Here is a 16415-nt window from a genome sequence, read left to right as displayed (position 1 = left end):
AGCGAGGGGCATTTTCTCCTGTGCGGGGACTGCCTTCCCAACCCTCCAGCACATAGACGGTCACGGCGGGTTACCGGGTAATGACTTGCTCTTAATCATCTATGCTCATTTACTGTCTGGATCTTCAGTGAGCTGCTCTGCCTCTTATTCACGTCCAAATCCTGCTTTATTACTTTTAATGCTGTTTCTTTTCCCCTTTGTGCTCCTCAGGTAGCAACTGCGTTTTAGCTTGTTTTCAGAAACCAGCAATAATATTTCCTGAGATGATTCATTTCTTTAATTTGTTGTTGTTCCGGTGTCTGACACTACCTGCTCATGCAGAGCTCTCCCTGGACTTGAGAGTCTCACCGCAGTACATGTATCTTGAACGCAGTTTATTTTAATCAGGGCTCCCAGAATTTGGTAATACTTCAGGCCAATTTCTGCAGTAAATCTGAACGCGTTCAGCAAAAACATGTGCAGCCAGTGATCAGACATAATTGCCAACAATTTCACACCCACAGCATCCTTGCTTGACTCTAACATTCCTGGAGCCCCATCTTTCCCATCACTATTTCAAGCAGGAATCTCGCAGTTGCTAGGGGATGGAATTTCTTAATGCACTTATATATTAAATATTTTTAGCATGAAGAGGAGAATTACCCATACAGTTTTCCGGTTAATATTTGCTGTATTAAAATGGAAGAACCAAAATGCAGTGAGAAGCAAATCTCTAGAGGTCCGGAGGCCAGGTTTGATGCAGGTACTATCCAGGCATTCAATATATTACTTGAATCTGTGTCTGCTGAATTTAACTGGAGCTCTGACAATTATGAGCTGTCACAGGAGACTTCCACTTCTACTCCTGACTCAATTACCAAGCCTCATGCTTCTCATGATATTACCATTGCTGTAAATAAAGCCAAGTTCATTCTCTTTTTTCTTTACTATTCCAAGGAAAAAGGAAGTGGCTGACTTCTTCCACCTAGCATCAAACAACGCAAGCCTCAGAAGAACTCTTGGTTGAATCTGAATTAAATATTTTTTCAGCAGTTTTTTTTGTTTTTTCCAAAAAACAAAGCCTCCATTTTTTATTGCCCTTTGCCAAATTCTCGCTATAAGAGCGCCTAGGACATAAAGGCTAAAAATAACAGATATACCAAAATAACTTAGGTCCCCTTAAAATTTTACAGATGAGAATCAGTAGTAGCCACCGTACACACCACGAGACTATGTTTAGTGCTACTGTATTTTCCATAGTGTATTCTGTTCCTCATGCAGCCTAATACTTGTTTTTCTTTTTGCCTATTCTTGCGTGCTGAAAAGATGTTTACATTAAGCTGTTCGTGACTCTTGGTCTTTTTCCTAAGTGGTTAGTTGATTGCAGCTCAATAATGTTTGAGTAGTTCAAATTATTTCTTGCACTTCATGTCTGTGGTGATCTCAGTGTCTACATACAGCTTCTGAATCGTGTCCAATCGGGGGGATTATTAAGTGTGCAAGTGTGCATGCTCCACTCCCAGTGAAGTGCTTTCCTTCTCTTGCTTCTCTCCTTTTCTAACTGGGGTTGCACGGGCTGATCGCAAGGAAGGGTATCAGCAGAGGATCATCCCGGCAAGTGCTCTCCTGTTGAAAAGAAATTCCTCTAAACTTGGGATCCCCCAGCTGTGAAGTGCACACCGTACGAGAGTATCGGATGGGTTGCTCCAAATGCCTTTGTAGAAGGACTTACCTGAGCTGAAGGAGATAAATGCCTCCATAGAGGCAGTACTTACAATTTTTTATTTTTTTTTTTTAAATCTTGTAGAGGTCCTTGCATACCCCTATGACTCTACCCTCTTCCAGCTCAGGTGAGCTCCCCCTCTGAGACACTTACCCTGATTAACTGCAAGGCATTCAGGCTGATGCGTGAAGCAGTGGGATTGGATTTGACTTCTGGATGTTAAGGGTGGTATTGAGGACTGAGGTCTGCGAGAAGTGATAGGAAATGTGGGAGGTATTTTGGGGTCCTAGGTAGGCACGTAAGGATTTGATGTGTTTTAATAGAGGAAGAAGCAGTTGATGCACATCTTGCACTTGTGCACACATGTCTTTCTGGTAGACAGCATATAACTTTAATCTGTTTAACCAAGGGTGATAAAACAATGTTAAGAAACAGGTGGTAGGAGAATGGAAGCTCCATGGAAGAAATGTGGTTTAGCAAACAAGGGCATATTCTGTGCTAGAGAGCTTAGAGCCACCTATGTTGTTTTTATAGCAGCAGAAGGGAATGTCTGGGCTGCAGTTCTTGGTTCTTATTTTTTAATGTACTTTATTAAAGTACTTTTTGTAGTATAAAATGCATGAGCACTCCTTGGAGCAAAGGATTCTTTTGAGCAGCAGACTGCCTCCCCTATTCTTTCATGTGCTTTCTTTTATCTCGTGAACCCTCTATTGTTTTATCTGATCCCCCTTCCAGCCTGGCTAATGAGTTTGTTCTGGAAACTGAGAAAATACACTTCTGAATCTCAGGTCTAGAGTCCATCTTCTCTTTCTTTAGCCCTTTAATGAGCCATTTACATATAACCAGAGAAACTCGCTAAGGCACCTGATGTGAAGGACCGGGTTTGAGCTGTGGATCCCAGCACCTGGGAAGAAGGTGGGAGTTGAGATATTCCCTCCTCATTAACCCATCAGCTGGTCTGAGCACTGCCTCCTCTCTTTGAATCCTCAAACCTCTTGATTTTCTTGTCTCTAAGGTGTGAGGCTTTTTCCATTGGTTCATGGGACCAGGGAACCTCAGAGGATGCACCTGGCTCAGTGCTGCAGCTGGAAAGTGTCTGTTATCATAGTCCCTCCCCTCAGCCAGCACAAGGCTCAGATCAACCTGCACAGCCCTACCTGGTGAGTGGGGCTGTAAACTGGGAGAAAGTCTTCAGCACAATGCCTTGGATGCTAAACTGAGGCACAGTGCTAAGAGGGGACTGGATGTGCAAGAGGACAATTGTTGCATGAAAAGGAAGCTTCTCCAAAAGCCTTATCTCTGCAGGCATCCAACCTCTGCCATGGGCTGCACATCCATGTGCCAAAATACCCCAAGATCCGCAAAATGTCAACAGTAAGAGGATGCTGTATGTGGGTAGAGAATTCACAGAGATTCTGTTGCTTTCTGGTAGGTGCTGCTGGGGAGAGGTGTAGTCTCTGGCTTAGGGCACATAGTGCCATCACTGATGCTTTGTGTTAAGAGGGCTCATTAACTCCACAGAGCTGCTTCTGAACATGAAAAGTCTTCTTTTCACAGTGCAGGAGTTTTAACTGTGCCCTGGCTAAAGATTACCTCAACCTGCTATAAATTGAGATGTTTCACTAATTGGTTTCTTGGTTCATTAGCCAAATTGTGAGTATGAGGGAAATGGAAAAAGCTCAGAATGAATTTCCTTTGCAATCCTTTAATTTAAATGGTGAATAATAATCCTACGCTGAACAAAACATGTTATGTGATTTACAGTGATGGAGTTAATTTATTTTTTTTTTACTTTGGGATCATTTACCACCTTTAAAGCTTTGTGGAAAAATAATCCTGAGGTCTTCCTCATTCTGGCACGGTGTGACGCCAGGTAGGAAAGTATTATTATTAGAGTATAATGTAGTAATGTCAAATTTTATACAGAAATTGTCATGGGATTTCCTCCTCATGTATTGCTTTAAGGAGTGAGATAACTGAGATAAACGGCAAAAATATTTTTAAAAGTCAGCTTTACTGCAATGGATGCTGTGGCATGTAACAAAAATACCACGTGTCCCTAGTTTACTCTTTCCAATGCAGTGCATTCAGCTAAAAATCAAACCCTGGGCTGCCGAAGGGAACAAATTCCACTAATTCATCAAAGGGAACGCTGTAGAATTTAATCTGTTTTATGAATTTTCTACCATTGATTGTTATGGCATGACTGGGGCACAGGAGGTCATTTGTGAGCACTGAATTGCTAGTTGTGTGACAGCAAAAAAAGAGAAGGCTAAAAGAAAGGTTAAATTAAAGAAGCCGCTAGAAGCTATTTCTGTAAGATGAATGTATATTATCTAAATTAATGACAGTAAACCTCCAATTAGCTGAATGTTGATGCAGGATTACAGCTTTATAAGGTAAATACATGTTTTCTCAAGCCAAAAAAAAATGGGTAAGGAAATGTTTAGCCGGCAGCTGTAATGGGGTTACAGGTAGATGAACGTTTTCTGCGTGTTGGGGCACGGCGACCTCACTGCTGTGGCTGAGGAATCTGTACGATAAATCCGTCATTGCTTCCTAACAGCAATACAGACAACGGAACTTACGACCTTGTTCTCTAGAGTATCATCCCGTAATATGGGATGGGCAAAAGTCTTGAATATGCCACTTTTTCTTTTTCAATAAACAGCTTTTGTTTTAGAACAGAGATTTCTTCTTCGGCCCAGCACATGTTGTTTTGGCACAAGTAAGTTTGAAGTGGATCCTCTAAACTTGTTTCTGTTTGGTTAATTTATTGAATTCCTCTGTAAATATACATCAAAGGGAACAGCAGCTCTGAACTCCTTTTGTTGTGGTTGGTTTTTTTTGTTTTGTTTTGTTTTGTTTTTTTTTTCAATTTATACATACTAAAATAATTGCATAATGGAATTATTTGAACAATTTACTCCTTGGAAAGGGGAGAGTTTTCTTGCACGTTGTCTTTATGTGAGAGGTGGGTTAATCTCCTAGATGTGTCATCTCACGGGAAAGCGCTGCAGTTGCTCATGTCCATGAACACTTGCGGTGTATCGTTTAGCTGTGTATAGTTTACCATCATTATGGCATTGAATATCAGAAAAAAAAAAAAAAAAAAAAAAAAAAACTCCCCCTCACAAACAAAATCCCACTCGAAACCCCCCTTTGTATTATTTCTTAAGGTCTTATTTTCTTTAATATTTCTAAAGGATGCCCACAGTGCCTTTTATAGAGGCCCTGTGATGGGAACATAATAGCAACGCAGGTGCGGAGGAAGGATCCAGTTACATCATTATCCTGATTCTGGTCATTTGGGTTCACGATTTAATTATGCGTTGTGCAGAAAAAATATCTTCTAACAGAGGTGTCTCCACCCTGTAGCTTCATGTTTCCCCATGCCTCTTCCTAGGCATTTTATGAACGATGTTTGTGCTTTTTGCAGATCTCTACCATCTTGGGTTTTTTTTTGACTTTTGCTGACAAGTCCCGACTTATTTAGTGTCAGTATTTTGTGGCAATAGTTCCCTTTCTGGGTCATTGTGGGAAAATATTAGTTCTTAGTATACTTCTTCTGATTTAGGATGGAAATGGAGCTTAAGGAGATTTAAAGGTACTGCTGTGTGTATTTTGTTTATTTACCTAATTTAATCTATATTTTCCTTGATTCTTGGTTCTGCTGCTTTGTCAGCCTGGTTGGTCTTCTGTCATTTCTATATGATTTCTGCTGTTTTTTTTTCATAGTGTCCATTGATTTATCTTAATCCCAACATGCTTCTGAGATGCCTGTGATATCAATATGCCTTTTATAAAAATATACAGGCATTCTGAATTACTCACTGCTTCTATGCTATATGTTCTTATTTGGACTCACACAGTTTGTGTTGCTTCAGTTGCTACTTTTATGCTCCGCGTATAATTGTAGTCTTCCTTGTCTTGACTGTTCTTTGCAATTATTTTTCTTTAACCTGAGAGTGTCCCTCTCCACTCTGTTCAAAGGTACAGAGGCTTTTATAACCAACTTTTCTTTAGCTTTTAGTTGGGGTGGGAGGGGGGAAACCACAAGAAAAAAAAAACACAAAAACCAGCCAAGAAAACTCTCTCAGCTTTAAAAGCATTAGCTGTGCTGTTCTATTCTGGTATAGATGGACCCAGGCTTTCTTTGCAGGCTGCCTCCTTAGTCCCCACAGTTTTCCCAGTAAAGCTCTCTGTCCTTCTCTCCATTGTGTTTTCCTGAACAGGGACTGCTCTATTAGGGTGGGACTATTTTTTTTCTGTGAGGGTTTGTAATTTTTCTTTTTTTTTTTTTTTCCTGTCCACCTCTGTCTTTCCTAGCTCATCAAACTGACTGAGGAGGGAGTCCTGAAAGCTGAGTGGTATTTCCAACACGTGTAATCAAAGACAAATGGTTATATATGTTGCTTGACCCATGTCACCAGCTGGACACCAGCCCATCTTTTTCTTAATTCATTTTCCCTAACGTTGATCCCCACTGCTGTTTATTTTACATTTCTAGCAATCTCTAAGAGACATTTAGCAAAGGCTTTGGATAGAAGGTGAATTCCAAAATCCATAGCTTTTCCTCATATTGTATTTTCAAACTGAAATCCTCTTGAAAGGTCACTTGAAGGCTTGAAATACTTGAGCGTTTAGATTGTTGTTGATTTTTCTCATGGTGATTGACTAGCCATCAAGCTCATCATGCTCTTCTACTGGAAACAGAGTAAGTGGTTACTTTTTCTTGTAAAGAAAGAGCCCAGTGAACTTCTTTGATAAAGCTGCTGATGGAACTGCATTATGGATATCCACAGAAATGACACATGGGTCAGACCAGATAGTGTAGATCCAGCTGTGCATAGGAGAAGCCACTTCATATGCGTGTGCTGTGGTTAGTTAAAGGAAAACGCTGATCCATTCTGAAGTGCTTATGATGGCTGGTTCATTTTCACAGACCAGCATGGCAGTGTTTGAGTTATGACAGCTCTACACATCCCCAGTGAGATGCCATGGTGGCTTCTTTAGCGTTGGTGACTGGTTTGTATGGGTCTTCCTGTTGAGTTGAATGCTCTTGGTCATCGTGCTAATAACATGTGTTTAGTTGTATAGTTGACTGTGGATGTGTTGTGCGGGATAATGTATTTCTAACTGGAGGCTTGGTTTGATAGCCTTTTACCAAATCTGGCTGAAATAAGGACAATTGAGTTCACAGTTCTACAGGCAATTCCAAATAGAGTAACATTTCACAGACATTTTGTGGTGGATTAAAACACTGAATTGATTCAGGAATGGCTGAAGATGGTTCTTTTATAAAAGAAATAAAAATATAGCACCACCACCATCATACGTACAGGGATTAAAAATTGTTTGAGACTTTAAAAACGTAGGGGAAAAAAAAGCTACCCTGAAGTTTCTGGCTAGATGGGATCTTCTTTCAGCATTGACCTGCCTACATGTGAGTTTGATGCCGTTTTAATTAGTCCTTTTTAAGCAGCATGATGAAGCGTGTAATCTTATATATGTTATCTTGGTAGTTTTTTCTCTTTGAGATTAGTAGTATATTTCTGTTGCTCCACTCTTAGTTCATGGCCTTAAAACCCTTTTCCATTTAGCTTCCAAGCTTTAATGATCCAGCTCTGCATTGACAAAATAATGCAGAATATTGAGTTATGGTAATGTTAATATCATAGAGTGATTTTTTTTTTTTTTATTCTTGGGAGAAGATAGATCATGTAAATGAGGCAATCATTGATGAGAAGGTACCTTAAAATTTTTCATTACTCCAGTACAAAGTGCCAAGCCTTTTTAAGAAAATGGAAGATGGTAAGTGCTTTATGGAATTCAGTAACAAATATATAGTAGCTCAGTGTATCCCCTTTTAAAAAGCTGCAAGACTGTTTTGGGGTGTGGTGTTTTGTTTTTTGTTTTTTGTTTTGTTTTGTTTTTTTTTGTAATGAGTGAAAAAGTAAATTGTATATTATTTCTGCAAGAGAATTAGCTTTTATTTATTTAAGACAGTTAGTGTTTATTATAATGTGCATTTGGAGAAACAGATTTAAAACAATCCATACTCTTTTGGATTTACGATGGGGCTTGTATGTTTGGTTTTCACAATTAAACCTTGTGCCTAAAAAAAAGAACTATTAAATATTCTTCACTTCTTATAAAATGTTCTTCAATTCTGTATAATCCTGTATCATCTTCTATTTGGCAGCTGCACAGCAGCTGTTTGCTCACTGTCTTTTGAGTAATTCTCTTACTGTTCCAGAGAGTAATATACCTAGTTTATTTAGAGAAAGGGAATATGTTTCATATCTTAAAATCCCTTTTACTGCAGTTACTGCATCTTTGTGGATTTAATTAGGTCTCAGTCCCTTCCAAAGCATGTAAGTCAAAGGTCCCATCTTACTTGTCCCTGAGGCATCATTACAAAAAGTCCCCAGATGGAGCCTAGTTTCTAACTGATGACTTTACCATATAGGGGCTAATTACTTCTAATCTTACACATTGATGAGACTGTATTTTATGTCTCTGAGCCACCGAAACTGTAACTGCCAAATTATCCTCTACTGTAATATGTGGGTTATTTTGCCATTAAGTGGACTGGCTTCACAAATGACAATCCCTTCCTGCCAGGCTCTTGCATTTTAAACCATAATTATTTCTGGCACGCAGTTCCATCCGATGAGCCCTTGTTAATCCATGTTATGATCTCGGATAAACTGCTAGCGCCTGGCGGATTTAGGCTGGGAGAGGGTGAGCAGAGTGGAGCTGGGAGCCTGAGTCCCGGGGAGGCGTGGGTGCTGCTCTCCGGGGCTGCAGCCGCCTGGCTGTGCTTCACTCAGCCCTGCCTTGAACCGCCGGCTTTTTCTTTTTATGAGCAATAACCTCCATCAGATATTTAAAAGAAATGACTCAACGCTTTCACCTTCAGAGAGGGAAAAAATGTATTTGGAAGTCTATAATGCATGAAGGTGTTGGAAGCCTAATCTAGTATAAGCTGCCTTCAGTCAGCCCTCTTAAGCACCGGGGAAGAGAAATGAATATCTAAAAAGCAGCAAATAACTACAATTGCACTCTGATTTCATGGCTATATGTGATAGAGGTCAGTAACACAAAGCTGTTTATTTCTCCATACAAAGCAGTGGCTGTTATCATAACTTGCTGTAGGCGAAGGTTTGGGAAACTCCTCATTCAAGGAGATATTCTATTTTATTAGGGCATTACTTCATGCCATATAGGCTTTCTTCCCTGCTTCTTTCTCTATTAGCTCCACCAGGCTGGGTCAAAACTAACCTTGGGGTTAGCTTCCCAAAGGAGTTTATTCCAGGAATCCGAGTATGAAGTTATAATAATTTAGGTTTAGTATATTCCAGTTCTTAATCCAGCTCTGCCAATAAGTAGCTGCTAACTGGAAGTTTTGGTAGAAAAGCAGGGGGGTTGGAAGAATAAATTTTGGAGATGATGAAACCTTCCCTTGGCTTGTCTCAGGGAAGTCAATAGCACCTTGCTGATTTAGCTATTACTTTTTAAAAGCAACAGGGAAAGAAGTTGGCAGCGCTGTCTGGAGGGGAAAAAAACCCAACAACTAACACCGAAAAAAAACCCCAAAAAAACAAAAAAAAAAAAAACCCAAACCAAAAACCCAAACCAAAAACCAGCAAAAAACCCAAACCCCAACCTTGAAAATCCTTGTGTTACCATTATGACTACTATGGCCAGAAACACACCCAAGGTACAGAAATATTTTATGCTCGATTTCAGTACTTTATTTAAATTTATTAAAGAAGGCAACAACCCACCACCTAATCGTGGATTAATAAATTCTCCTTAAATGTTGAATGAAGTATAAAAACCTGCATTTATACACCTATCAGCATTAATATTCTGGCCAAGGTGTTAATCCCAGTCTTACTATAACTAACGCAGTAATACATTTAGAGTAATAAGATTGTCCTAAATCAATATGACATAAACCAGACTGATCTTCCAAAAGAATGTTTTCAGCCTAAGGTTATCAGAAGCATTTTTGACCTTTTATTTTGTAAAACACGAATGACTTGCTGGAATTTTTGTTGTTTCTTTGACATCATAAATTACTTCTATCCCACCAAGCATCTGAATAGGTTACATACTTAAGAGTATTTTTTTTTTTTTTTTAAAAAAAGGCACTATCCTAAAAGCCTGGTTTTGGATCTGTTTAAAGGAGGCCAAAACCTTTAACAGAAAGGAGCGTAAGATTAAGCCTGCTGTTGTGCCTGCTGTTGCAGGTCTCCCTGCAGTGCATCTGTGCCTAACATCAGTATGTGCTATAGGATTGCGATTATCAGAATATATTAAGCAATGTACAAAAGAGTAGCCCTGAACTTGTTTTTCTTTTCTCACCATTATTTGAGCTCAGTCTTTTGAGCGATTAAAGCAGCATGTGCTAATCCTCTAGCTGGCTTCCATTGGCAGGATTTTAATTTACAGTAAATACTTCTGTTCTAAAAATTGGCCTTTTAGTCTCAACTCTCTTGAATAATGCAGTACTCATAGATTCAATACCTGTGTGTACACATCTGTTTATGGTTCTCACTAAGCAGATTGCATGTATGTATCACGGGGAACAAAATGCAGGATCTCTAAGCTCTAACAGGAGAGTAGACATCCACGGTTTAAAGTAAAACGTTACTGGTTTGTGACCGTGTTTGCCTCCTTGGGGAGGGGCAGCTGTCAGAGCGCTCTCAGCATGCATTTATATGTGTCCCAGCAAAGGCCAAGCTCTTCATTTCATCTTTGGACACAAAAGTCACCAAGATAACTTTTTTGAGTAGTAAAAAGATGTCCTTTTTTGAGATGTAAAAAAAAATGTCCTTTAGAAATCAAAATAGCAAATGGCACAACAGCCAAAACTCCATCCCATCCTAAAAAAATATTTGAAATTAACTAAAGTAACTTCAAGTAATCCAATAAAGACATCTACCTGAGCCTATTGGTCCAAAAAAAGTAATTCACTGGCCTCTCACAGCTACCTGAAGTGGGTCTGTGGCTGGGAATTTCGCCAGGACACCATCCTCAAACAGGGAAGTGTGAGGCCAGCAGCAGAGTGACAGAAGCACAGTACCCGCAGTAGGGTGTTACCCAGTAGTACGGACGTGGGGTGAAAAAGTGGGACTATATTTTCACAGGGATTCAGAAGCCAAGTAGAACTGGTTATTGTGTTTTGCTGATACACGTTAACTAAGTCAGTGCAACTGGCCATGAATAATCCACTGGCAGTGCATGTGCGAGTCCGTTTCAGGGAGGTCGGGTTAATAATTACAACCTATTTCATAAAATTCCAACTGTTGCCAAGGAATTCTTTGGGTCTTTTGCTTGGGCTAGAGAGGGTGAGAGGGGAGAGTTGTGCTGTGTCGTGAAAGAGTTCAGCTGGGAGCCAGCCCAAAATGGAGAGTTAAGACCTCAAAATACAGCTTGCATAGGGCTGTAGCAATGTAGATAGGCTGTAGAGTTTTATGTCTCAACTAAATTTCCAGCTGAAACTTCCCTAAGCGAAAATTCCACCTGAACTTCTCCTTTACCAAAGCATCCAGGCTTGCACTTGCTCTCTGCACAAGGATGAATCTCCACCACTTCCGAGACAAATTTTGTTGCTCTTGGCTTCAGACAGACCTGGTCGCGTCCCACCTGCGCATCGGTGTCGCCAGTACGGGGTTGTGAGCTCGTAGCATACACCTTGTTGTGCTTGAAAATGCTTGGTAATGTCTTGTAGGTCATTCGGCAGCTTCTAGCTGGAGGGTTTAATGGTAGTTAATGTTAGAGAGAATATCGATAATGACTGAAGAGGTTTTTGAAAGCACACTCAGGAAAGTCTGTCTCGGGTAACTGGTGGATCTGAAGAGACCTTTGGGACCAATCTCATCCCCAAGCACCCAGTGGAAAGACTGAAACTGAGAGGGGCCAGAATTTGGCTGGGTGAGCTGTGCTGGATGAAGAGTGCAAGTTAAATTATTTAATGGCTTATGTGTTGGCTCCGAGATTGTCGTTGAACAGAACAACTGTAGGATGAACAAAGTGGTGGTGGTTATCATCTGTAACAACTTAATTTTTCCTGTAGCAGATAGTCACTTCAGCATTTCGTCATTCCAACCAAAGCTGTTCAGTCATTACTTCACGTTGCTTTACTCCAGGTATTCTCTGTAGTAAAACCTGGGTATCCAATGCTGTGTCTATTGTAGTAGGCACATTTAGGAAGGTGACATCTCTGGTCGTGATTTGCTAGGTGACTTTAAACAGGACAGATGTTGTACATGATTACATCCAAGGCACAGCAATACTGGAGTCAAGCAGATACGGCATTATTAGATTGGCCTCCAGCACTTAACTTTTCTTTAAGCCTCTCAATTACCATAACGTTAGCATGAGATTTCCATATTTTTTTTAGAGAACGAAAACAGAGAGATTGAAAATACATGCTAACAAGAAAGAGATCGTTTCATGAGCAGCAGAGCTGATGAAGCCGATGGGTCGGTTCCCTGAGACCCAAGTATCACCCTGGTGCTCCTCCCTCCTCCTCCTCACATCTCCTTGCCCATCCCCTCTTCCGTGTGCCCCCCGTGCCCCCTCGCTGCTCCCAGGACAAGGAGCAGCACCTGCCCTGAGCGATGTGGCACTGTGGATGTCCTGCCCGCCTGGTAAGCACGGCCACGGATCAAACTGGGGAGACCCCATGAGCTTCTTTCTGTCACAGCCTCTCATTTCTACAAAGCCATTGATTTTTTTTTAAATTTTTTTTTTTTTTTTTTCAGTAAACTTGTCAGAGATCAGCTATCGACCCTTCTGTCATGTTGCTTGAAGCAGCCCACAAGCTCAAAAGCCCCAGGTTAGATGGACAGAAGGATAAGGCATAAATCAAATTCCTTCTGGAAATCAGGTTAAAAATTTGATCCAGGTAGAGAGCACAGTGCAAAGGAGTTGTGGTTTTGGTTTTTTTCGGGTTTGTTTTTTATGTTGTTTTGGTTTTGTTTGTTTGGGGTTTTTTGTTGGGTTTTTTACATGGAGTAAATAATAATTAGGAAAAAAAATCAGGACTTTGAAAACACAGGGACAGCTTTCCTACAAGCGTAGCTGTGTCATGCTATCCAGCATACTCATGCCTGAGAGAACGTGACCTTTTGTGTTTGGCCCTAAATCAGTCCTGGTGACCTCATCATTAAAATGTAGCTCCTGGGGGACAACTAATGTGAAAATAACTATCCACATATTGAAATACTTTTCAGATTGGTCTTGCATCAAAATGTGCTGGGGTGTGTGTATATGTTTTACGAATGCAAGCCTGCAGAGCAAGGAAGTCTTGCAGCAAGTAGAGGAAAATGCGTTTTCTTATCCATCTTTTGCAGCTCTGATCTTGCTGAATGCAGTAATTTGGGATCTGAGCTTTTAGTTTTGCTCAAGAAATGGAATATACAAACAATCATGAGGTTTGGGTTGTTGCTAGGCAGCAGGTTATTGCTCCTTGGAAGAGCGGCCACGGCTGCCTGGTCCAGCCAGGCTGCTCTGCTGGGGGGGGCCGGGGGGTGCTGACAGCTCCCAACCTTCCTCCTTCTCATACAGGTGACATCCACAGCCAAAAGAGAGCTTGAGAACTCTGTATTTCATTCCTTGCCAAGCAGTATTTAAAAGATGCCAAAGGTTAAGATTCTGAGTTCTTTAACATTTAATCGTCGATGCCAAGCTTTTCTGCACCCTCCATTTCTGAACTGTAAGCCCGAGTGATTTTTTTTTTTTTTTTTTTTCCGAAAAAGGCAATTGCCAGTTATCTTTTGTTGCATCTGGTGATAAAACTAAAATCCACCATGCCCTGTTTTATGTTTGTATTACTATGTTTTTATTTTAATCTCTAGCATGATCTGTGTTTCTAAACCTGTTGCAATGGAATTCAGAAGAGCTAATTCCAAGATCAAACAAAGCACGGCTGTATGGTAAAAGCATGCTGTGAATAGAGATTTGTTTTTCACTTTCCCTTCAAAAGTAGGTAATATTTCACCAGCCAAAAAGTTTTATGTGGTAGAATAACTACTAAGTTCAGCTGTGTGAGGAGGGGTTAGATTTAGAGTCGAGGCAAAGTCAGTGGCAACTGAAATTAGTGGGATCTGCACAGCGTTCTTAAATTTTGGAAGTAAATCTATTTGTGATCAAACTATTGACTTAGAAACTTCTGAGGCTTCATACTTATTTAAATCTTAGCTATTGTGTTTTTATCCTTGGAACACTGATTTTTTTTTTTTTTTCCTCTTGGCTTTAGCCTACTGCATCCCCTATTATCAAGCAGTTTCTGATGTCAGTAATCACAGCAGTTAATGTGAAAGACTTTCCAGGAAGAAATAATATCCCAAGTATTACACAAAAGTGAATGCTTCTATTATACAAAAGTAACATGAAAAGTCTATATTAAATCTGGCACGACTGGTGTTCTACTGAGTGTAGTTCCGTTGTACAATTCGTTCAGTGTCAAATTTGGCTCATGTGAACATCCTGTTTCTTTGTTTTTTTGGAAACAAAATTGGACTAATATGGATGTGTGTTGGAATCGCTGCTTTGATGTCTTGCAAAAGCATCTGTACCCACGCACATATCATTTTCTGGAGCCACCACTGTATTAAGAGTATTAAAAAAAAAAAAAAAATCAATAAAGCAAATGCCATTGTTAAGCAAAAGCATGGGGAAAAAAATCCCTGCAGCAGGATATGTACTGAGTCATAAGACGCATGCAGAACAGACAGTGCACAGGTTTTCTCTTGTCCTCTCTACGGTTTCTTGTTTTAACGTTATGTCCGTACAAAAGCAGATAAACGTAAGAAATATTGAATTGCTGAGGCCAAACAATTACCTCTAGCTCTTATGCATAAGCAACTTAAGCAAATGTGCACATTTTGTAATCGCTACCAGTTCTGAGTATCACAGGTGGAATTTTTATTTACAAAACCCATTTGCACCATCAAATACTATGACCTTTACGTGAATACATGTAATGGCACTACAATAACTCCATAAATACACTTTCTGGCTGCAGAAATGCTTTTTTCTTTGTTTGCTTATGCATAGTATTTGTCATGTTTGCCGTCACTTAAGAATTTTCTGCCTTTTCAAACGTTCTTGTACTTTCAGAGATGGATGTGGTCACTAAAATGTGGATGTCTTAGTAACACGCTGTGAAGGGGATTCGGAGTGGTGGAGGATGCCTTACGGTAGCTCTTTCTATGTGAAATATTTCTGTTGGTTACATCTTTATTTTGAGTTTTGCGTTAGGTGCTCAGTGGTCAGTAAGCCGAATAACGTTACAGTCAGTACTAATGAATCTTAGTGCAAGGATCTGAACCAGGAATGCTATTCAGAATGCCTTAAAATTAGAGATCAGTGGAACCTGAAAAATGTAAATGACGTTGCTTGGACTCACCCCCTTTCTTTGTCTCCTGTCTATCTTCTTTGCTGTACAAACTTCAGGCACATCTAGTGTTCATATTTAGATGTTTTATTCAAATTTGTTTAACCCAAAAGTCAGTGCTACATATTTCTTACACGAAACAGCCTCCAACAACGGTCTTTCTCTTGGTTTTTCTCCTCTCCTGCCTCCTGTGCCATGTCAGTGACAGACTTTCAGAGCCTCTCAGCACTTCATCTCTGTTTTTGGTTGCCACTGATCTGCCTTTTCCTGCATGGTCCCAAACATCACATCCAGGACAAAACCCCCTCCCAGTGATTCCTCTGCAGATGATGCTTCCCGAGCAGCTAAGATCCCATAGGAGGACTTGTTTTAAACAATCTCAAATAACTTTTTGATATCATCAGCTTTCCAAAAGGATAAAATAGGCACCACATAGGAACTGCAACAAGAAACCAAAAGTGTCATCTCCCTCATGCTGCCCCTTACTTTGGTGTGAGTGTAGAGCACCTCATACAAGAGCCAGAATTTGCCAGGATTACCTAGAAGGGAGTCCTCTTCTCCAAGGAGAGTTTGGGGTTTTTGCTGCTTATGCACAATCCCTCACTGCTTTGCAAAATCCTCCTAGGAAAAATGTGTCCAAATTATGCAAAAGTATCTATTTCCCAGAATCATGATGAAATATATGGGCAATATCCCATTTGTTTTAGCAGTGCAAAGAGATGGGTGGAAGCCAGTGCCACCAAAGCAGGGGGAACCATGGAGCTTCAAGACCTTCGCTGCTTAGTTCATCAGTGTTGGGAGCTCCTGTTTCCAGTTCTTCCTCTTACTGCCCCAGGAATAGGAACCTATGACATTTATGGCATCTCTTCCATTTCAACAGTGACCCAATGAAGAAAAATCATGAAGGAGAATGATTTAGCTATGAAACGCTATTATCCCTCGTGATCCACCCCAATTCTCCATGCCTTACAGATATCCTCCTTCTAATACCCTGGGTTTGAGCTCTCCATTTCCCTCCTACTACATTTTAAAGATCTCGGAAGAGCTCCAGCAGGTAGCTCCAGTGACAGACCACGTTATTTAGACTGAAGAAATCAGACCTATGTTAAATCTTGCTGTGTACTCCCATTTGAGTCCTTGGCTCAAGTTATGTCCACACAGCTGGGCTTTGGCAGGTTTGGTTAGTCAGTGCTTCTAGGGATTGAGATTTGTTAGTGTAAGCTTATGCTGCCTATAGAAACCTAGGAACGTGTTCCTCCCCACACCACTTAAAATTATATATATATATATATATAG

The 16415-nt window shown here is 40.4% G+C and overlaps 1 protein-coding gene across 2 annotated transcripts in view; it reads left to right on the top strand.

Annotated features, from left to right (window-relative positions):
- The window catches only part of C6H10orf90 (chromosome 6 C10orf90 homolog), a 67393-nt gene that overhangs the window by 9545 nt on the left and 41433 nt on the right, over positions 1-16415 (top strand). The gene's annotated exons all lie outside the window — the stretch shown is intronic.

This window comes from Athene cunicularia, assembly GCF_003259725.1.
Source record: "Athene cunicularia isolate RWA chromosome 6 unlocalized genomic scaffold, athCun1 chr6_part1, whole genome shotgun sequence".
Lineage (NCBI taxonomy): Eukaryota > Metazoa > Chordata > Aves > Strigiformes > Strigidae > Athene > Athene cunicularia.
This window is presented reverse-complemented; position numbering and strand designations above follow the sequence as displayed.